This window comes from Canis lupus, chromosome 17 (assembly GCF_011100685.1).
Source record: "Canis lupus familiaris isolate Mischka breed German Shepherd chromosome 17, alternate assembly UU_Cfam_GSD_1.0, whole genome shotgun sequence".
Lineage (NCBI taxonomy): Eukaryota > Metazoa > Chordata > Mammalia > Carnivora > Canidae > Canis > Canis lupus.
Genome location: NC_049238.1, coordinates 5,499,471 through 5,522,829, shown reverse-complemented (window position 1 = coordinate 5,522,829; position 23,359 = coordinate 5,499,471). Strand labels below are relative to the sequence as shown.

The 23,359-nt window shown below is 45.8% G+C and overlaps 1 long non-coding RNA gene across 1 annotated transcript in view; it reads left to right on the top strand.

Moving 5' to 3' along the window:
* Window positions 1-13,231, top strand: part of LOC119869811 — a 36,634-nt gene extending 23,403 nt beyond the window's left edge. Inside the window, exon 3 of the long non-coding RNA XR_005372000.1 lies at window positions 10,166-13,231. This is a non-coding gene — a long non-coding RNA (uncharacterized LOC119869811). The remainder of the gene's footprint in view (window positions 1-10,165) is intronic.
* The last annotated feature ends 10,128 nt before the right edge of the window (window positions 13,232-23,359 follow it).

The following is a 23,359-nucleotide window of genomic DNA, read 5'->3' as shown; positions in this document are numbered from 1 at the left end:
TCCATTGAAGATTTCTTTTATGGCTCATGATTTGAAATAAAAGATAGTTGATTTAAAAAAAAAAAAACCTCATAAAATAGCTCAAACAGGTATTACAAAGAGCTTTGTTGAAAAATTATATCAGAAAAAAATCCCCTGGATTCTCGCAGATACTATCTGCTTTCATTCATTCACACATTCGTTCATTCTTTTGTTTGTTCATTCAGCACATAATTGTTGAGTGCCTATAGGGTGTTCAAGGCCCCACATGCCCTAAATCATTTGTTAGCTCTTGAAATACAGACCTTGTTCTCTGGTGTACTTGAGTGTTTGGAGGCGCTGAATTACACTGTTGAACTGTTTGTCACAATATTACTGTTGCTGTATTGTAAAAATTACAGTGTGTGCATTGTTCCCTCTCCTTGTACTAATTTCCTTCCTTCCAGCTGACGTTGAGTTAAAACAGATGCAGAGATAAGAGGGCAGGACTGCCACCTTAGCTGTCACAGACAGGGACCACAGGGGTTTTGGGTCAGACCCTGTTGGGACATATTTGTGATATTTTCTATCACACACTTTGCAATGAGTATAACATTTCTCAAGAATGAAAAAGAAAACATACACAGGTCAAGGTTTTGAGGTCTGTCTGACTTGGGTTGTTACCTGTGAACCAGAGAGAGCAGGCTAGAGGAATTTTGCTTGTTGCGTCAAGATATGCATCTTCTTGCAACTACTTAATTTGTTCTCGTCCTTAGGGAACAATATCCACCCTCTACAGGAAATACTAATGATTTTTACAAATTCATAGGCATAAATGGTGCTATGCTAGCAAACTGGCCCTGAGCCCATCTGGTGGGCTCCTGCTTGCGCATCTTTGTACTTTGACTTTGCCAGGTGGAGGGGCATCCACAAAGTATTTGTTGTATGTTGAATTGACTGAATCTTTCACTTTTTAACTAATTGTTGTGGCAACAAGACAGGATAGCATCACTTCGTTTATACAGACTGTTTATAATATACTGTGGTAGGACTTGGAAAAAGAACAGCCTCACAGCGATGGAAGCTTTTGTTATCTGCCCTGCATTACATTTTGTATCGTAATTTTAAGAGTCATAGGTCCCAGAAATAAAAGGGTTTCCTAATCCTCCTGGGAAATTTCTCTTCCTTCCATGACATGTGGATTGTTATTAGGAATAAATGAAAGGCTAAAATAGCTTCAGAATTAGAGAACTAGGAAGTTTTGCTTTGTTTATTGCTAATGCTACTGCAGAAATAAATACATTTTATGTGAAATGTGATTTTCAAGAAGTTTTGTTTGTTGTTTTGCTTAGAAAAGTAAGATGTCTGGCTATAGCAAAAGTTTTCTAGCTGTGTCTCCAGAGGCAAGGGAAACAAATGCAAAATAAAGAGCTTCTGCACAGGAAGGGAAATAATCGACAAAACCAAAAAGGCAGCGTAGTGAATGGGAGAAGATGTTTGCAAATGACATATATGACAAAGGGTTAGTCTCTAAAATATGTAAAGAACTTTTATAGCTCAATACCACAAAATCAAGTCACCCAATGAACAGTGGGCCAAAGACATGAATAGACATTTATTTCAAAGAAGACATGTAGATGGCCAACAGACACATAAGAAGATGCTCAACATTACTGATCATCAGGGAAATGCAAACCAAAATCACAATAATACCTCATACCTGTCAGAATGGCTAAAATAAAAAACACAAGAAACAACAGGTGTTGGCAAGGATGTGGAGAAATGGGAAGCTTTGTGCACTTCTGGTGAGAATGTGAACGGGTGCAGCCTCTGTGGAGAACAGTATGGAGGTTCCTCAAAAAATTAAAAATAGACCATCCTATGTGCATTTGATAATTGTGCTGCTGGGTATTCTCCCAAAGAATCTGGAAAGGCAATTTGAAAAGACATATGCACCCCTATGTTTATTGCAGCATAATTTACAATAACGAAGTTATGGAAGCAGCCCAAGTGTCCATCAGCAGATGAATGGATAAAGAATATTTGGTGTATGTGTACGATGGACTATTACTCAGCCATAAGAAAGAATGAAATCTTGCCATTTACAATATGGATAGATCTAGAGAGTATGATGCTAAGTGAGCTAAGTCAGTCAGAGAAAGACAAATACCATATGATCTCACTCATATGTGGAATTCAAGAAACAAAACAAACGGGCAAAGGGAAAAGAGACAAACCAAAAAATGGACTCAGAACTGTAGAGAACAAACTGATGGTTACCAGAGGGCAAGGAGTGAAGGGGTGTGAACGAGGTGAATGGGATAAAGGAGGGCACCTACCTGATGAGCACAGAGTAACGTACACAGGTGCTGAATCACGGTATTGTACACCTGAAACTGTTATTGTTAGCAATACTGAATTAAATATTTTTTTAAAAATTACAAAAATAAGATTACCTTCATAAAAATTCAGAAACTAGGGCAGCCGGGTGGCTCAGCAGGTTTAGCATCACCTTCAGCCCAGGGCCTGATCCTGGAGACCTGGGATCGAGTCCCACGTCAGGCTCCCTGCATGGAGCCTGCTTCTCCCTCTGCCTGTGTCTCTGCCTCTCTTTCTTTCTCTCTCTCTCTCTCTCTCTGTCTCTCATGAATAAATAAATAAAATCTTTAAAAAAATTTGGAAACTCTAAGAATATATTTATATGTGTAAATTTACTTTTGAACATATTTAAAAGTACAAGTCACCCTGATATTCTCACCAGACATAATCACTGTTTATAGATGTAGGGAAATATACACATTCACATATAGTTTCATATTATTTATATTATATAAAATTGTATATAAAATATCATCTCAACTGTGTATATTTATGGAATATGATGTATTTTCTCTACTGTTATAAGAATTTTTCCCTCTCATTTAAACAAGAATGTATATACCTCCTTCCATAAACCTCATTTTATTGGCTGTATAATATTCCATTGTGTATTCACGATGGTGACTTTTTTCATTTAAAAATCACCTTTTGGTATGAAATCATAGGCTATACTGTTTCTACCGGCAGAAGCATCGTGCCACTATAAGAAGATATTTGTTAGATCAATTGCTAAAAAAAAAAAAAATCCACAGAATCTGGCCCAAAATAAATACCATGTTCACCCACTCTCATCCAAAACTAGAAAGAGTTAACATATGTGCTGTTGCCATAAGCACAAGTGTGGGAGGGAAAGCCGTTCTCCTCCTTAACTGTTTTTAAATCACGCCCATAATGCGGCTGGAAGTGAATGTCAGGCCAAGATAGAAGCATGCCTGTATTGTAATGAATACAGCAATAGGATTACAGACTTGGAACACGAGTCCCAAAGGGCAGGAAGGGATTCAGTTAGACCACTGTCTCTCTGTGTAGACCATTCAACAACAACAGTGTTGTCATTTGCTAATTAAAGGCAAAGAGTCTCTTCTCACTTTGTAAAACATATTCCATTCATATGCATTACATAAAGCCCTATAACTTAAAAGGAGAAATTATATGAATGTTTCTGGGTTGGATTGTGAACTCTGATTTTGCAGAATGACTAAGCCGTTTTGAATTCATAAATGTCTCTCTCTTACTTAGTTGTGTCCACAATAGACAGATGCACCATCACACCATTTGTTGGCTTTACTGATCTGACTTCCAGAATTAGGAGGGCTGCTGTCTAGACCTCCTGATGTGTGCAAGGCCCGGGCTGTGATCTTGCTGGCCTGCAGGACTGCTCCCTTCAAGGAGCACCATCATCCTCATTCAGGCTCGGGAGACACATTTAATCCTGGTGCTGTTTGCAGACAGGCTTTAAAAAGCTGTCCCGAGAATACATCTCTGCCAGTAGTTTAGTATGTCAAACCGAGGACAAGAATTTTGCTCTATTCTTAAAATGCAACTATTTGCGCATTGGGAATATTGGCCAACGAGAAAGAAAGCTGAAGGTCAGAAAAACAAAGGAGCTGCTCGTGTTGGAGCTGAGCTCATGCGCTTCATGGGATTCTGGAGTGGCCCGAGTAGGTAGGAAAAAGTATAGGGTAAGCTCACCCCTTGCCCTCTCGGGTACCCGGTGGGGTGGCTGTTTTGTGGCTTCATGAGATATGCAGTCCCCCCCCAGCCCTCCTCGCCACATGCTCAGGGGTATAGATAAGAAATTGAGAAATGCGTGAGCTAGAAGAATTCCTTGTTTTTTTGAAAATTGCTTACATTATTTTTTTTTCCTGGGAAAGTAATAAAGTCCTTAACAGGAGTGTGGGGGGGGGGGGCGGAGGGGGAGAGTGGTTACTTGCTGAGAAGAATAAGCATGAAGAATATTGGTAAATGGAGAGGCCGGACCTGGTAAGGATGGAGTGTTCTACTGGATTTGGCATCCTGAAAACTTGAAGTATACTTTTATTATTATTTTTTTAAAGGCACTAGTTGCCTCTCATTGTCTGTGACGCAGGCCGAGAAGGTCACAGAGGGTGAGTGCACAGTGACCTGCTTGTCAGACTACCAGAGGCTTGACTCAGAACTCTGCAGTGTGAGTAAAGAAAACCGAGGAAAGATAATTTATGGCCTGTGCTTTGAGATTCCCTTAAATAGAAGAGACCAGCAGCTCAACTTTTCCCAGCGTGTTCGTTATTTTCCGTGTGTCTCACTGAATGCACGGAGAACAGGGACCTACAAAAGTGTCTGCGAGAGATCTGGGTGTGAGCAAGCCTATCACAAGGTCCTGACTGGCTTGTGACACCCACAACTCAGAGTGATCGCGAGGCCAAGTGAGAGAAGGGCTAGGAAGCCACCTTGCCCCCACCTGACGTTCCTCACTGGCCTCCTGTCAAGGTCCATTTCTTTCCCCAACGTGGCAAATTTGACCAGAGCAGTAGCTTATGAAGTAATAACCCCCAGGTGATAATTGACTTTAGAATGCATTATAAATTATGACTTATACATAATCTTCATTGTAAACTGAACATTGCATTAAATTTTCACTTTGGATAAAATCAAATTTAATTAAATTCCTTAGTCTCCATTGAGTAGATTTTGAAAGCACCAGAGTGAGGATCTGGAAATTAAATGTTTACCATGGGTACCCTCCCAGGGGATGATGGAGAAGTGGCTATGACGAGCTGTGCCCACTAAATTATCTGCACCCACCAGCCCATTGGTTCAGAAGTCACACGGGGCTGTTATCATCCTGGGGTTGGACCGACGATGAGGTGCCACACTGTGTGTCCGAAGGTGGCACATATAGAAACAATTTTAAAAACAAAATCAAAGACTAACTGGGCTTTGATAAAATCTGGCCTGATGAGTCAAAACTATTTGCTGAAGTTATTGAAATCGTAAGAGCACCACGTCTATTTTCCTGGAGTTGACAACCATCTTGAGGGCTACGTTGGACCACCCACTTTCAGCTTCCAGAAGATGGACTTAAAAGGACGTGTGTGCCTGGATGGAGAGGGTGGGGCATGGGCGGGTGGGGGTGTGTGTGCAGTAACATGATGTGGTGACACAATGTAAAGAAAGGGGGGATCTAGAGGAGGATCAGACTCTCTGTGGAACACAGTGCCAGAGAAAGCACGGAAAGAAGGGCTGCCCCAGCCAGACAGGGGGGCTGAGGGGCCCTTGAATACGCTGGGTGTGGAAATGAGGAGGCAGTGCATAGCAGATGGGCTTGTGCACCATCCTGGGACCCCTCCTGAAGGTCAGGAGGAGCTGACTGCATCATTGACCCTACTCCAAGCACCCCCTACCCCGCTGTATATGGTGTGTCCACTGCCTGAAGGCCTGACATGGCGCGGCCAGCCCTGGTCCTGTGCTGCTCCAGGACTGTGAGGCAGAGGCCTGGCTGGGGCTGCTGTTGGGCTGGAGAAGAAGAAGTCAGGAATGTCACTAAAGCCACATCTCAGCCTCATCTAGGGGGGCTCGTGCTCCAGGCCGTGCTAACCAGCAGATATGCAGAAAAGGCTGTGAGAGGACTTTTTGCTGTAAAATCTTCAGGTCTTTGCTAGACCTAAACTCCTATGAAAATTGATGTCAGAATCTTAACACATTTAAATATCTACTTGGGCTGGAAAACTATTATTATTTAAAATACTTGGGAAGTCATCATGTTAGGGTTCGTGTTTCTTAAGGAGCAGAAAGAAAGAAAGTAATCAGCATTTTTGTGGCCATCATTCTTTTTTTGGATCTTGCGCTCAGCAATTTTGAAGAAGTGACTGTTCATGTCAGAGGGATGGGTAGCCGGGCTGGGGGTGATGTTAGGTACCCGGTGTGTTCTTACGTCGATTCCCAGCTTCCTACTGAAGACTCAGCATGGGTACTTGAGAGCCTCAAGGGCTAGGGTGAGCAGGTGTGGTGCATGAGGAATCCCCAGGAGAGATGGTAAATCTAAGCCTCTATCTTAGGATAGAGAGAGAGGGCCACCAGCAGAGAACAGTAGGTCCAAAGGGCTGGGGTCACAGTGGAGGTGATGATTAGTCGGTGAGGGAGGGAGAAGGGGTGTCAGTTGAGTTGGTGGCAGAAGGGGTGTCAGTTGAGTTGGACCTTGTGACAAGAATCAAGGGTGTTGGGGCAAAGAGCACGGAGGTCAGGGTGAAGGCAGGGTCAGGTCATGGGGTGTTTGGGGAGTGAGATGGAACCCACTGGGGCAGAGCTCAGGCTTGGGACTGGGCCCAGGTTGGAAGAGTCCCATGTCCTCCTGTAACTTGACTCTTCAGTGTCGCAACGGATGCAGCTGGCTGGAAGGGTCTAGAGAATCCGTAACCGGTTTCCCAACCCTTGCTCAGAAAGTGCTCTGGGGAAGAATCCACAAACTGTCCTGGGCTCTTCGTAATTGCACCGACAGAACTCAGAGTCACAGGAAGTAATGGAGAGGAGCAACTTTACTTCATGGTGGGAGGCAGTTTTGGGAGGAGTGTTTTGTGTCCATTGTCTTCGGGACACAGAAGAATCCGCTCAAAGCCCTGGCTGGGCCCGCAGCGACCGTGTGGTAGCAGGAGAGCAGACGCAGCCTGCCAAGGAGAAGCCTCCAAGTGGATTTGATTGACTCAGCCAGGCCCAGGTGGCTGGGGTGGGGGGGGGGGGGAAGAGGAGGGCAGGTGTTCATGGAGGGAACCGGCACTCCACTGGCATTGCAGGGCCACTGGGTTGGGATGGGTGGAGGGAGTGGCAGAAGCATCCCATGGGAGGGAGGCTCCAGAGCCGGGCCTTTAGGGATGAGGTCTTGCAACGGGAACAGTAGCTTCGGAGGTCAGCCTTGCTGGAAGGGGCTAAGTCAAGTGAAGCTCTGCTGGGGGGAGGACACCGGTGTTTAGATGATGGCACAGCTGGGGAGAGGAGGGCGGGGGTGACAAGCACAAGTGAAGTCAAGGGAGTACAGCCCTTGTTCAGTGCGACAGGACAAGTAGCAGGAGGGCCACCGGGCGTCCCGAACCTGTGGCGGATCACAGTGCAGGGCAGACCCAGTGACATCAGACCCCCACTTGTAACGCGGTGCTGGGAAAACACACCTCATGGTGGTTGGGGTCGGACTTCCAGTCTGTCAACTCAATTTTTTGTTGTTGTTGTTAAGAGGGAGGAGCTAGTTTAATATTGTCAATGTTGTCAAGAAATGAAGGAAAAGGGGTTTTCGGAAGCAAGCCTGATCCTAGGTCAGGAGGGGGAGCAGAAGCACTTAGGGAGGCGGTGATTTCTGCACTCCACGCCTGGACACAGGGACAGTGTCTGGTGGCCGGCCAGGAAGAGGGTACGTGAGCGACTCCGGGGGGCGGGGAGAGAGAGGCCAGGGTTAGACTAAGGCAGGAAGGGAAGAGAGGATGCACGAGAGCCGGTGTGCTGCACACGCAGGGAAGGGCTGGCTTTCCGTCCAGCGCAGCTGCCTCCCCAGCACTCGGAGCTGCGGGCCCAGGGAGCAGGGGACAGGCGGCGATGCTCACACTCGGGGTCTTACAGGCTCTCATTTCCCAAGCCCCAAATTACAGAACCCAGAACAGTTTTACAAACAGGTGCTGGCATGCAAAAAAGATCAAAACAAAACCAAAAGAATCCACCTTTCCTTTTTTCTTTTGTTTTTGCATTTGTATTAACGTCATTGTTATTTACACCTTTTCTTACTCTTTTCGGTCGTTTTCTTTGTTCCTGTTCATACCACTGCTGTTGTGCACGTAGGTACGCAGTCTGATATTGGTATCTCTCCAGGAACTGTGGTGACGAGAGAGAGAGAGAGAGAGAGAGAGAGAGAGAGAGGAACACAAGTCCAACGAAGTCAAATGGTTGCTCCAGCCTAAAAACAAAACATTGTTGTGATTATTAAAAAATAGAAACCTGAGAGACAAACAGGAGGATTTTTACAAATCCATACACTTTTTATTAAATCATCAAAGAAAAACTCCCCCATGCTCACAAAAGACTTCTGAAACGCTGGGAATGGGGGCGGGGTATAAATAGATGTGAGGGAGACATGAATTCAAAGATGGTTCTAGGCATGCTGACAGTATGGTAAACAAATGAGCAGTTGCCTTCATGACACAAACACTGGGACTCGGCTAGTTTTGATTTCTAGCTCTGATTCTGTGTGACTGTGCCACCAAAATTAAGATTTCTCACTTTACATCTCACCATTCTTGATGGGGCCAGAGCTGGTACAACATTACATTCCGTCTAGAACGATTTCCCCCTCGAAGCAAAACTGCAACATCTCATATGGCAACATAGTGTTGTATTCATGAGTGCCTTTTCTTTCGTCCTTTCTTTTCTTTTCTTTTCTTTCTTTCCTTCTTTCTTCTTTTTTTTTTTTTTTTTTTTTGTAAGCAGAAAAATAATGTGGTTTGATGCAATGGCCCAACACAATAGGAGCTAATGAATAGAGCGTGTTGCACTCGAGAGACTGCAGTTCAATTACTGGTGGTGCCAATCAAGTCAGAAATATTAACCATGGTAACCGCAGATTTCCAGCTCTATAGATGCATCAGGGAGGCAGTTGCTCTTTGGTAATCATCGGGGTCCTGGGAAGGAGAAGGGCTCGGAGTGACAAAGCACCACTGAGCTGGTGAATGCCGCCTTCACAAAGATGGGCATTGATGGGCTACGGCTCCGAGGAGTCCTGCTGCGGAGGCCCACGGCTTTATTCCTGGAGAGCTTGCAGGAGTCCAGGAGGGAAGGTACAATGGCAAAGAGATATGTATTTAGGGGGAGCTGAATAGGACAAGAAGAAAGAAAGTTGTGTGTTGTGGGTCATTCATTACTACAATGACCTGGATTCATTAGGATTCAGGGCCTGTGAGTTACGTGCAGGGTAAGGTAGGTGTGAATTGTGTCTTCAAAATTCATATATGGGGACCCTAAACCCCAATACCTCTGATTGTGACCTCATTTAGAAAAAGGGTCATGGTAGGCATACTTAGATGAGATGAGGTCATACCGGATGGATCCACCCTACTCCTATATGGCTGATGTCCTTATCAAAGGGGGAAATTTAGACACAGACGTGCACACGGGGTGAATGCCATGTGAACATCAAGACCAAGAATGGGTTGGCACATGTGCAAGCCTGGGAACCGCAGAGATGGCCAGAAGACCACCAGCTGCTTGGAGAATGGAATGGAAGAGAGTCTCCCTCCCGACCCTCAGAAGTCACCCCCCAACCCAGCCCAAACCTCGCTTTTGGACTTCCAGCCTCAGAACCATGGGACGATACATCTCTGCTGTTGAGGCCGCTCCGTTTGTGGTGCTTTGTTACGGCGCCCTAGCAAACCAGGACAGCCCAGATCTATTGAAACGGGAGCTCTGGGGATAAAGCCCAGGAATCCACTTTTGAACAACCTCTCCGGAGATTCTTCTGCACGTTCCAGTTTGAGAAATACCCTTCTAAATCCACATCTCCATTACAAGAATCTAAAATGTTTTCTATAAAAACAGACTTTTGGACTCCCTTCCTCACAGTCCTCATACTCTCCCCACCCTGCACACACACACACACACACACACACACACACACACACACACAGATTGGTTGAATTAGAATCTCACAGACATTTCTTGGAGTAGGTTCCAAATCCTAGCACCCAGGTTTTCTTTTGGTGTATCTAGTGCTTTTCCATTGTAAAGGGAATTGCATTTCCAGTAGGAATCCTTACTTTTGCGTCGTGTTTCCCTATTCGTAACACGCTTTCAGGTGAACTGTCTTCTTCACTTACAGGAGGTCCTGTCCCACTGGTGGGGAAGAGTGAAAACGAGAAGCTTTCATTTGCTCAGGAGTCCCTGGGTGAGTCAGGTGTGGGACACAGGACTGGGCAAGGCTCCAGCCTGCAGTTCCCCTGTGAGGGCTCAAGGATGTCCTGGACTCTGGAAGAGTCACGCAAGTTTGGTTTGCAGCTAGAGAACCTTGTGATACTTGCTCATCTAATGCTGGCTCATCTGTTTGGTTGGCTTTTGGGGGAAGAGAATTCTAAAATGTAGCTTTGCCCATGTCCCCACTCCCAACCCTACATGGGCTCTGTCTCTCTATTAGCATTAGGGCAGCACCCGATCTCCAGACTGGGCCCTTTGCAGTGTGCCCCAGCTCACCTCCAAGGCCCTGTCCCCTCTCCCCCTCACTCATGCTCTGTGTCATGCGCTGTAATGATGGTAAAGACATCGGCCAGCGTAGTCCTTAATGATGCATGACTCTAAGTTCTCAAACGTCAGCGTGCAGACAAGTTCCCTCGGATCAGGTTCCAGGTCACTGTTTGATGTGGACCCAAAACGCTGTATTTTCTACTGAGCTCCCAGGGACCGCTGATGGTGCCTGGATCCCACTTTAAGGAGCAGACACTTAGCATGCATTCACTTACTTAATCCTTATAACAACCTCTGGGGTTGGTGCTATGGTTGTCCCTACTGTCCAGACAGGGAAACTGAGGCATGGGATGCTGAAGCGGCTTGTCTTAGGTCACACAGTAAGCGAGTTACCGGGCTGGGAGTTGGGCTCAGCAGGTCTCGCTCTCAGGTCCATTTTCTTGTCCACTTGCCTGTGCTGCTTTGCAAACAGGTTTGGAAGAGTCCGTGGCTTTCAGCTGGCCTCCCCAGCTGCTTTCTCCCCTCCAGGCCTCCGATGCGGTTAGTCATCCTCTCCCTCCCTCAGCGTTCTCATCTGTGAAGTGGGGCTGTGACAAAAACCACCTTGTAGGGTTGTTATGGGGATCAAATAGGACAGGCTGTGAGCCTTCCTTCGGTGTCCCCTCCTCCTCCTTATTATTTCTATTAAGTGATTGCTAATGGGGACTGAAATTCCACTGACTGTGCTTGAGCTGCCCCTGTAAGGCTCGTGCATGACCTGGGGTGCTGCTGGAAGTCTCTGCACATCTTCCTCCTCTGCAAAGGGCATAATAGTAATTGCTTCCTCACAGCGTGATCTTGTGAAGGATGAACTAGATAAGGCACACACGAGCTCTTTGTGTAAGGCCGGCATGCAGGAAGGTGTTAAAAATGTCATTGTTTTCAATTCAGTGAACATACCTCTTTCATCCACATCCACACATTCTTATTCAATTAATACTCTAAGCGCTTTCACATGCATCATCTTATTTCATCCCAATAAGAGTCTTGTGAAACACTGATATATTTCTGCCATACAGATGAGAGAATGGAGTCGGTGGGACATGCTCGAAGCCATGTGGTCCGTTGTTAGTGGAATAGAATCGAAAGCCCCAACCGTGTTCATTATTGCTCTTTCCACAGTGGTTCTGGTGTGGTGAGCGACCACTAGATGCACAAGAAGAGCACTCACATGTGGGAACTTTATCGAGTTTCTCTGCAACTCTACTTATCTGCTCCCTTAGTTCTGAGCGTGTTTGTTGTTTCCTTAAATCTCCTTCTTAATGTGTTTATGTTGTTATTTATTACGTCTTTATGTCTCTCTTCATGAAGCTTTGTCCCTCTTGCCCTCTGAATTTTCATGATAACCCTTGGTTGTAGTGGCATGGGTGGAGAAGCCATGTCCAGCTCTTGTCGCCAATCTCTTTTTGGTCTTAAGAACCAAGTCTCCAGAGACAAGATGTTGGGGTCAGAGGGGATATGGAGCAGTCCTTACCCCCAGTAGAACTAACTTCCCCCTTCATCATCTATGAAACAGGGGTAGGAGTGATTGATACACATTGTAAAATTGAGTCCAGATTGATTACAGGGTAGAGTGCACCCATGTTCCATACAGTGCTCTGGGATGAACCAGCATCTAGGGTGGAGGTCAGTTAGACACTCTCTGAAGTTGGTGTCTAACGGATAGATAGTCATTCATTTTGGAGTTGGGACATGTGGTTCTCCCCAAAATGTTACACAGCCAGCACAAGAGTTATTTATCATAAGCTTGTGATGTGCTTATAAATAGGACAGACCTTTTGGGGATTTAAAAGACCAGAACACACACACACACACACATGCACATCTCTTATAATGAACTCAAGGGGATTTGCTTCTAGCTTGGAGACCTTATAAAGGAAATAATCAGGAAATATTTGTGATATTTTCCAATTAAGAACTCAGTGGCAAGTATGGTCAAATGCTGATGATTTGATGTCAGCCAGAAGGACTGTTCTCTGTGCATAATTTGGATCACTTTGTCCCTCTATTTGAAGGGAGATGGAATTTTCACATTACTGGGGTGGAAAAGGGGCGGAGATGTGGAGATCTGGTTTTCTAGAATGGAAGTGACCATATTGTGGAAAGAATATTGGACTTGCAGGCCAAAGACTCGCATCCCAATTTTTGGATTCATATTCGTTCACAGTAGGGTCTTACGCAAGTTAATTAACCTCTCTGAACCCAATTTTCTCATCTGTAAGATGGAGTTAATAATAATCTATTTTAAGGATTGCTGAGTAGAAGAAATACAATAGACGTGAGCGTGTTCTGTAAACACTGGAGTGCTGTATTCATTAGCGGGTTATTATTACAACAGTGTTCACAACACAACTAACCTGAACGCCCAAATGTGGGACACGATACGGAGTGCAGAGGTGAACGACCCCGTCCATTGTCCCCATGACTGTTGCTAATGAATGGTCAGGTCTCAACTGGGGAGGTAGAGTCCCTGCGGCTGATGGGTAGATGGTGCGGCCTTGGGGAATGGAGGAGCCAGCGCACAAGAAGTGTAGACCAGAGGCATGCAGGGTGTTTGCAGTGCTGTACAGCCATCACCGTCACCTCCTTCCTCAATCTTTCATCACCTCAAGTGGACAACACGTCCCTGTATAGGAGTCATTCCCTGAAAAAAAAAAAAAAAAAAAAAGGAGTCACTCCCTGTTCCTCCCTTGGCCCCTGACAACTACAAACCTGCTTTCTATATCTATGCATATTTGCCCATTTTGGATATTTCATATAAATGGAATCCTACAGGGGCACCTGTGGGGCTCAGTCAGTGAAGTGTCTGCCTTTGGTTCAGGTCATGATCTCTGGGTCCTGGGATCGAGTCCCTCATCGGGCTCCCTGCTCACGTGGGAGTCTGCTTCTCCCTCTGCCTCTGCCCCACTTCCCCTACTCATGTTCTCATGCTCTGCTCTCTCTCTCTCTCTCTCTAAAATAAATAAATATGTAATCATAAAAAATAAACAAATAAATGGAATCCTGCAGTATGTGGCCTTTTGTGTCTGACTTCTTTCACCAAGCACGCTTCCAAGGTTCTCCAGTGTTGTGGCCTGTGTCAGTACTTCATTCCTTTTTATGGCTGAGGAATACTCCACTGTATGCATCTGTCACATGTCACTTCTCCATCCCACAGCAGATGGACGTTTGGGCTCTTCCTGTCTTTTGGCTCTTTGGATAGCGCTGCTGCGAATTTTGCCAGGTGAGTTTTTGTTGGAATCTTACCTGCTTCTGGCTCCCCTACTTTGTTCTCCAAATGGCCAGAATCATCTTTCAGAAGAGAAATCTGATCTTCTCACCTCTTTCTTCAAGCCGCAGTGACCCTCCAATGCGTGGTAGGATATGATTGAAGCTCAGGAGTATGGTTGCGGGCCCTGTGTGTTCTGGTTTCTCTCTCTGTCTCGGTTTTGCTCACTAGGGCCACTCAGCCCATCTCAGTCGCAGAAGCGAGCTCAGTCCCGAAGCTTCTCTAGCCCAGCCTGGAGAGCTCTCTGGACCCCTCTTTACCAAGCTTACTCTCAGGTAAATGGCAGATTTCAGCCGAAGTCTCGCTTACCCAGGGACGTATTTAGTGACCTCCAGACTGAGTGCAGCCCCGAGTTCTGCATTCTGCACACCCTGCCTTTGTCCTTTGTAGCAGGTCTCACATTTGCAACTGTAGTGCTTACCTGTGGATCCCCCCAAAAAAATGTAAGGCCCATGAGGGATGGCACTGGGTTCTCCTGCACACACTGTAAATCTAGCTCTGAGCACTTTTCTCAACATGTCCTAGGTGCTCTGCATCCGTTTGTCCAATGCTGAAGGTGTCCAATACCCAGGAATATGGACACATGGACACACTTCCTGCATTTGCACAGCGTGGGGGGCAAAAACAGGGAGGCCCCTTTGTCCTGTGAAGAATTTGGGGAATGTGCATCATTTCCTGTGAGGTCCATGTAGATGGCAGTGGTCCCCATGCTCCTGATAGCTGCAAGGTGAGACGTGTGGTCTTTTTCTGAGAGACTGGAAAATAAAATGCAGGTGCCATGTGGGAAAATTGCTTTCATCTGGTCCATGACTGTTTTCTGTTAAACGGAGGAACTGCAACCCAAGCAAAAGCTGAGAATGTATGATGGCTGAAATGTATTAAACCCCGGGCCAACGTTCATACATTTGAAATGATGTCAGAGCCATGAAGACAAAGTCACTTAATCTCCTACAGAGACTGAGTGGAGTTAGTGCCCTGTGAGGGAGCCCTTGCAATATTTTCCTCCTACAACAAACGTGGGGCAAGCGGGGTGCGGTTGTTTCTGCTGGGATGACCACGCTCTGCAGGCTCCCTCCTCCTCACCACTGCAGGCGTGAGGCCATGGGGCTGCACTTCTGTACTGCACGGATGGACATGGCAGGTGACAGACGGTGGGACAGGCCGCACCTCGGCTAGTGGCTTGGGGTGAGGTCGGCAGTGGGAAGAGCAGGGGAGGCCCCTCTAGACACGTTCCTGAACAGTGACCTTTGGATCATTCTGACTCTTTTGCAGCCCACTAGGCATGTGGAAAGTCTTAATGAGGAGATTGCTTTGTTAGGCACTTTGTTTTTCCCCCTATTAATAGACTTTAGTGAGGAAATTAGATGATAAAGCATTAATCATCCTACAAAATAATAGCCGACTCCCATTGAACATGCCCCAGTGCCCCGCCCTGGGCCGTGGTCCTTATGTGCGTCATTGCTTCTACGTCCTTTCAGTGGCCTCCCAGGTGGGCACCCTGATTAACCCATTGTATAGATTCAACCAGAACTTGGAGAGACTAAGAAACTTGTCTGAGGGTATTTAGCTAATAAGTGACAGAGGCGGGATTCTTGCCCAGGTTTTTAAAATCCTGGGACCCTTGCTTTTAACCATTACTGTGAATTGACACTATTTTGGAGATTCCGGACAAGTGCTGGAGCCTTTTAGGATCCAGTCCTATGCAACAGAACGTGGTACTAGATGATGATATAGATAAATCCGTCATCACTGTCCCCGGGGAACCCAGAGTGGATTTCTTCAGAGTCTTGCATAGACATGTGCTCATGCGCGTGCACACGTAAGCACACACATACCCACTCTCACCAAAAACAAAGGCAAATGCAAACAAGGCAGATGAGCCAGGAGCTTCTCCAGGGCTAGTACCTTATCTGCTTGGCAGTTCGGGTTGCCTGGGTTGGAATCATGTGACCCAACTGAGCACGCAGTCGTCCTCTTGGATCAGTGCTACGTTTGACTTAGGGCGTTATCCCTTTGATGGTATCAGCGAGGGGTGGTCCATTTCCATGTGTTCCTGTATGTAGCCTCGTGGCAAAATACTGAAGACCACGCTGTGATTCACAGGAAAGTGACATGGTTCAGGGCTTAAGATGATAAGCTTTTGAGACAACTGTCTGGTTCAAATCCCAGTTGTGCTGCATGGCTCCATGCGGCTTGGGACTAGTTACTAAAACAATTGGTACTTCCCTTTTCTCTTCCAGACAGTGTGGGTAAGATGGTACCTTCCTGTGCAGGTTAATTTTATGTGTAACATGGCGAGGCCCTGGTGTCCAGATACTGGAGGTCTTTTCTAGATGAGGTTCATTCACATTTCAATCCATTAATTTGCATGAAGCAGATGACTTTCTGATGTGAGGGGGGCCTCATTCAGTAGTCGAGGGCCTCAATAGAAAGCCTGATCTCCCCTGAGAAAGAAGGAACTCTGCCAACAGATGGCCTTCAGACTCAACCTGCAACATCAGCTGCTCCCTGAGTCTCCAGCTGTTGGCCTGCCCCACAGATTTTGGACTTGTCAGCCCCTATAAAATTACATGAGCCAATTCCTTAAAATACCTCTCTCTGATACATTGTGGACTATTATACATACACGTATACTGTTGGTTCTGTTTCTCTGGAGAAGCCTGAATACTATACTATTACACTTCCTCATTAGGTTGTTGCTTGGAGGATTAGATGCCTTATTACACATGAAGCTCACAGAAGGTGGTGCCTGACAGAGGGGAAGAGGTCAACATGTTGGCAATTACCTACAATCCAGTACTGACTAATGGGATCTGCATGCACACATGTAGGCATTGGGTGGGACATGGGCTCGGGGAAGGCATGGGCGCTGTCCTCGGCAACAGGACAGTCCAGTGGGAGAGCGGGCGTGCATTCTGGCAATTGGAATGCACAGAGGAGAAAAGGAGATGCCTGGCAATCAGGACACCTCTTAATTGTGTGCCGACTCTCAGACATCTTGACCTGCTGCTCAAAGTTAGTGCCTTTATTTATTTAGGTCCTTCTATATCCTAAGATGGGGTGAGTGTAAGATCATGGCAGGTCAGCCTCCCAAATGTGAGGCTGGCTTTTGGACCAGGATGTTGATTCTTATTCAGTGCTAGGGTTACAGAAGGCAAAGCTACAGACGAATCTCTAACACTTGGCCCTACAAATGAATCTGTAGCACTAGGTATATGCACCCATCATGAATACAGTTTAATTAGAAAGGCAGCTCCCGTCCTTGGGAAACCCAGAGCTGGGGAGGGATATTCCTACCTGACCAGTAATTCCTTATGTGCTTCATTGCTTCATTGCAGTGCGTCACCAGCCTCGCTGGTGGGGGTCAGGGCCAGGGCAATGGGAGCACAGAAGAGGGAACAGCTGAGCTGACTGGAGGCAAGGAGGGCATTGGAGGTACGGTGGAGGTTCTGTGGGTGAATGGTGGCTTGGGGAGAAGTAGGGGGAGAAAGTCTCCCAGAAAGAGGCAGAGCCTGCACCAGACTTTGCTGGTCATGGAGGACTCACTGGGATGTTTGGTGGGCTGCCAAAGATCTGTGCCCCAGGAGCAGGTAGAGAGGACTAGGGGTGTGAGACCTACTCAATCTCTGCAAACCCCCTCTGGAGCAAACCCTTGGGCAGTGGCTTGTGAGTTGTGCTGATTCTGAGAAAGTCGTGGCTCAGTTGCTGAAGATCTGCTTTTGCTCTAGCCCACAGCCTTGACTGAATTTTAAAATACTCGCAACTTTGCAAACAGGTTTGGAAGAGTCCGTGGCTTGATGCCACCATCCAGAGTAGGAATCTCAGTTCTTTACAGACAAAAGCATTGCCACACTCTCTTACAGCTCCCCTAAACACCCAGCATGGTGCTCTGCATGCACTTCATTTTTATGGAACTGAATTAAACTGCAAACTTTTCAGCTCATCTAATCCAATCAATCAATGTGTAGTAATTGTTGACAGGAGTACAATCAGAGAATTTCAAACCTAAAAAAACCCTTGGATATCCACTATTCACCCATCACATTATAGAGATAAAGATGCTGAGGCCTTGAGATGTTACATAAATTGCCCCAAATTACCAAGTGGCATGGCTTACCAGGTAGAGGCCTCCCAAATCTTTATAGTCTAAGAAACAGAATGATTCCAGAAGATTCGCACATGTCTTCAGATATGGGCTAGTAGTCACTTGTTTGTGGCTGGTCTTCTCTGGTATTTGAGGAGTGGTGCTGGTAAGGTAAAGATTGTTGGTCTAGTTCCGTTATGGGCTCGTAGTCTGGTGTCTGCCCCTGGGTGATGGACTGCACTGCGCCCCTTTATTACCTGGAAGACCGGAGGAGGGAGTGCAGCTGGAGCAGGACCGAATCACCTCTCAGGATTTAGTGGGCATTTTCCAAAACTGTGCTAGTTGCTGGGGTTTAACGGGTGCTAAGTGGATGAATCACACGTGGTTCTTGCAATCTTGAAACTCCAGGTCAGTTGGCAAAATAGCATAAGCACAAGAAACAGGACAGGGAAAGAGTGAAATGTCTGTAAGAGGCAATTTCAGAATGGCCCAAATTCTGGTTCTTGCCCTTGTGATGGCAGGGCATTGTCTGTGAATTCTCAGCCAGGCTTTTCCACTTAGATCAGAAACATTTGGTACCATTGCAATAATTTACCATGAAAAAGAGAATGAATTGAGGTTTCTGTCCTGAAGATCAAGGAGGAGGAAATATCAGGAAAGATCCAGGAAGCACTGTTTGCCAGCCAGTGAGGTTGGAAATTTTGACCAAGAGAGTGTTGTTAGGGCATGCTCCAGAATTCCTCAAGGTGGACTGCATTTTCTATAGAGAGAAAAGAGAGAGCAGGAAAATGCTAGTTCGTAATACTATTTCACAGGCCAAGAGAGTCTGTGGGCTATGCATTACCTCCTCAGTGGAATAAACATTGGGGCCAAATTGATTTGGTTTTTTTTTTTTTTTAATGTATTTTTTTTTAATTTTATTTATTTATGATAGTCACACAGAGAGAGAGGGGGGGGGGGGCAGAGACACAGGCAGAGGGAGAAGCAGGCTCCATGCACCGGGAGCCCGACGTGGGACTCGATCTCGGGTCTCCAGGATCGCGCCCTGGGCCAAAGGCAGGCGCCAAACCGCTGCGCCACCCAGGGATCCCCCAAATTGATTTTGGATGGAAAAATCCCTTGGGAAATTGATAGGTGAATTTGCCTGTCCGCTGAATTTCTTAGAAGCAGAAAACCTCCCTTCTTGGTGATCTGAATTGGGTGAATGTTACCAAGGACATCCAAAGAGAGCCAGCCCTCTCGTAACAGGACCCATGGCAGTTCTGCATAGGGGAGAAAAGATGTTCAAACTCTTGCCTCACTAGAGTGAGCCTTTCAAGACCACATGGCTTGTTATGATTAAGTTCCCATAAGAAACAGCAGAATGAGACACAGAACCAACCCAAATCACAAAAAGATAGTCCTAAAGCTCATCCTCTAAGATGAAGCCATTTCAAGACTATCCACTCAAAGGAAATCTTTCTATCAAAATTTCTGTCTTGCAATCCTTTGCCCGGGCTCTAGCACATAGTAGGTGCATACTGAAGGCTTGAGGAATGAATGGGAAAAAATGTGATGATGGTAAAAAAGGAGACATAGAAACACATCAAGTTAGTGTCTTTGACTCTGTATGAACATTCATAAGTAAGAGAATAACTAGAATTAAAGATTTAGGAAATAACTACTCAGGATGATATTTCTTCATGCATGTGTTGGGATTACAATGTATAGACTGGAATGTCATCCAATGTGGCGCTCACAACAGAGTAGACACTTCTGCCCCCACGGTATAGAGACTGGTGCTTACATACACGAGTCACTGCCATGGATGATTGATTGAAATAAAGGTGCAGCTTTGGTGGGGATGCTGACGGAGGGGGCAGGCTGTGCGTGTTTAGGGGCAGAGGGTGTCTGGGAAATCTCTGTGCCTTCCTTTTGGTCTTGCTGTGGATGTACAACTGATCTACAAAATAAGATGTTTATCAAAAAAAATGTTGCGAGGGAATAAATGAGCGACCTGCACAAGGTAACTCAGGTGGCATGTGATGGAGCAGATGAAACTTGGTTCTCCTGATTTCTGATTAGTGCCCGGATTTAAGATCACTCCTGATTGAAGATGAAACAGGAAGGCGTTTCTAATCTACAGCCTGCCTCTCTGGGTTTTGGTTCTGGAATCACTAGTTGCAGGCTACCGCATTCTGTAGGCTGTTTCTCCATAGATGCATAGCACTGCGGCCCACGCTAGTGTGCGGGTTTCTGGAAGGCAAGGCTAAGGCTACCCACTCCTTCCTCTGCTCTTCCTTCTCGCTCTGTATTTGCCTCTCCTGTCACACTGGATCACGAGCAGGCCCTCGTCTCTGTCTCTCATTATATCGTGATCTTCTCACAGACTGGGGCTGTGTTGTATACCCAACTTTCTCCGCCCTCTTCCAGCACGATGCTCTGTGTGTAATAAGTGGTCGAAAATTGTTTACTGTAGAACAACTATGACCATTCAACTGCCTTTGTCTGTCACATATAAAATAGATTCCACTTAAATTCTTTTTGATGATGGTAATAACAATAAGTTACAATACCCCAAATCCTTGGCTTATCACCATGCCTTCAAACAAAAGATCACTTAATTGTATGAAGGAAGCTTTTCCTTTGGGAAACTGTGAAGAAGTGCTTCACTTGTGTCATAAAATACTCTAGATGTTGGTGTGACTCAGTCACTCAGTGTGGGATGATGGTAGCAGTCCATGGATGCAAGAAGCGAAATTAATAATTTACATCCCAACTGGCTAGTGTTTGTAACTTGAGTCAGGGAACATTTTCTTTTGCTCACCATTTTGAACAGCATACCCCCCAGAAGGCTAAATCCCACTTTTTTAGTGTGTGTTGGTGTTTATTGTGTCATATCTGGTGAGAAAAATATCATGAACATGTCTGAAGTCATTGCCTAATGTAGGAGAAGGGGGACAGTGAGAGTAAAATAAGGTCTGGCTCCTATTGAATAGAAAGGTTAGGTTGGAGTCTAAGAATTGGAGGCTTTCTCAGGGTAGAGGTCCACCAAAATAAAGAGCATGAATCAGAATTAGAAGTCAAGTCAACACAAAGTTCAATGCGTTTCCCAGTGGTGTTAACAAGCCAAGGCAGAAAAGGGGGGAAACCAGGCAAATGTTATAAGTAACATTTCAGAGGGCAGAAGCAGTGTTAGATGCATCAGGTGGGATATTTGCTTCAAAAATAGAGATTAGTTTATTTGATAAATCAAAAGATTAGGGATTAGGAAGGATGTCATTACATGAGAGAATTAAATAATGTTCATTTTAAAAAGTATGTTTAATTTCAGAGAGTCCAACTTTTGGAAATAACTTTAGGACTGGATTAAAAGGTGACTTCAATAACTGCCTGGCCAGCTCTTTATTCTCTTAAAAAAAAAAAAATCCAAGTTTCCTCTTAATCGAGTTGGAACAATCCTAGTGGAATTTGTCCGAGACTCTGTAAATCGCTAACATTCCATCTTGCCATGTCTTATAAACACATAAAAGTCTATTGTTGCACGGAGTTAGGTTTTTAATAATTTTTCAACTCCTTTACCTCTGGAGTCCACTTAAAGCCATCCTCTGTTGGGAAGCCATGCCAGAGTATTGGAGCTTTTTACGAGAACAAAGAGGTAGTCTTTCTTGCAGAGAACAATTCTACACTGGCAGAGAGCTGTGCTAGATGACCTAATAGGTCTTTTCTATCTCTAATTTCTGTGATTCTATGAAAATCATCACCCACTATAAGAACCAGATGTTGGCTGGTAGACAATGGCTGTGAGGATCCATCTTCCCTCGTCAGCCTCTTTCCGACGTGGAGGTTGCCACCTCCCCCCCCCAGCCCCCCACATCCCTGCTCTGTGGCAGCTGATGAGATATTTATATCCTTCTTCCTCAGCCTGCCAATTATAATTATCAATATCTGCACTGATAAAAAAAGAGGCATCATCAGAGTTGTGCACAATATGTGATAAGCCAAGTTTGAGTTGGACACGAGAATAGTTTCTTCCAATTATGAACAAAAGAGAGGTGCATTTGGTGGCAGGGCTGCCATCTCGGCTGCGCTCACGTGGCCACAAGAGACCTTTCGCCTCCCTCGGAGCACCCCCGTGGGCCGACCTGGAGGTGGAGATGCCTCCACGGGCGCCTATTGCTTGCGACAATGCCGTCTGTACTGTATGGAGTTAGAGCGTTGCTTTAAATATAATAAACAAAAGTGAAATCTTACACGAGGCAGCACAGCTTAGTAATTGCTGTTTGGAGCTCACGTCTCTGTAGTGATTTGCTCAGCATTTCATCTCCAGCTGCAGCACAATTTTTGCCAAATATAGATAAATGAAGTTAAAGTTATTGGCAACCACTAGTTCTGTGTCCCTGTTTTGAGTTTATAGATTTCATAGGAATGGCATTACTTTATTTCTGCAGCAGACAATTGTTCTTCTGAAGCGAGAACTTTTTCCATGGTCTGGTCTGTAGGGCATTTTGACGGAGGCAGGAAATTTTATCAGAGAGATATAGGAGCAGCTGGAGTGAGATTTCTGTTCGGGCTATGGATCATTTGAAAATTTCAGGTGGGGGGAAGACAGGCTCTCGACCCAACCAACATATTTTAAAGGTTTCTGATCCCTAATGGAATTCGAATAAAGCATCTGCAGATGCCCCTTTCATCGTGGACTGCCTTCCAGCAGGGATGACTCCATCCCCATCGACGGCTTCCCAAGACTCCCCCTTCAGAAAGAAGCAGCTGCCGTCATCTGAAAACATCGTTTGGTTCTAGTCTTTTACTTCTGGTGCAATTTGAGGCTGTCGAAGATCCTGTAGGTTGAGGAGGCATCGCAGTGTTGAGAAGCAAAGGTGGTCTTAGGGCTGGGTTCAACTTTCCATGGGGTACGACTCCCTCCTACGGGGGTGGTGGGGCCTCCTGGGAGGCTCTCCACTCTCATGATCTGTTCTCGCTGTTGGGGTGAAATATTTATTTGGCATTTTTTGGTAGAGGTTAGCGGTCAGCCACAGGCCTCCCGTACGTGTTCTCTTTTGCATCCAAAACACATCAGTTTCCTCAGTTATCTTGCTGTAGCTTCGTTTGAGGCTCCTTATTACTCTGGTAATTTTGCTGCTTTGGAGAAAATAGTTTCTAGAACCTTATATAGCTGAAAAAATCGGCTGAGAAGACATATTTCGGAAGGATACCACCATGTGAGTCCAAGCCAATTCCATTTACACCCTCCCCCCCCACACACACAGAGTCTCAATGTCGTGGCCATTAACTGGCCTGAAGCTACTTGGATTCTTACAGTTAGTTTCCTATCGCTGCACCTGTCACTTGTGCTCAGAGCAGGGCCCCTCGCACGCCTCTGTGTGCCCGGTGCCCTGTGCCTGAGATGTGGGAAGAGCCACCCTTCATCTCCCTTTCTCTTCTTCTGCCCTCTTTCACTTCCT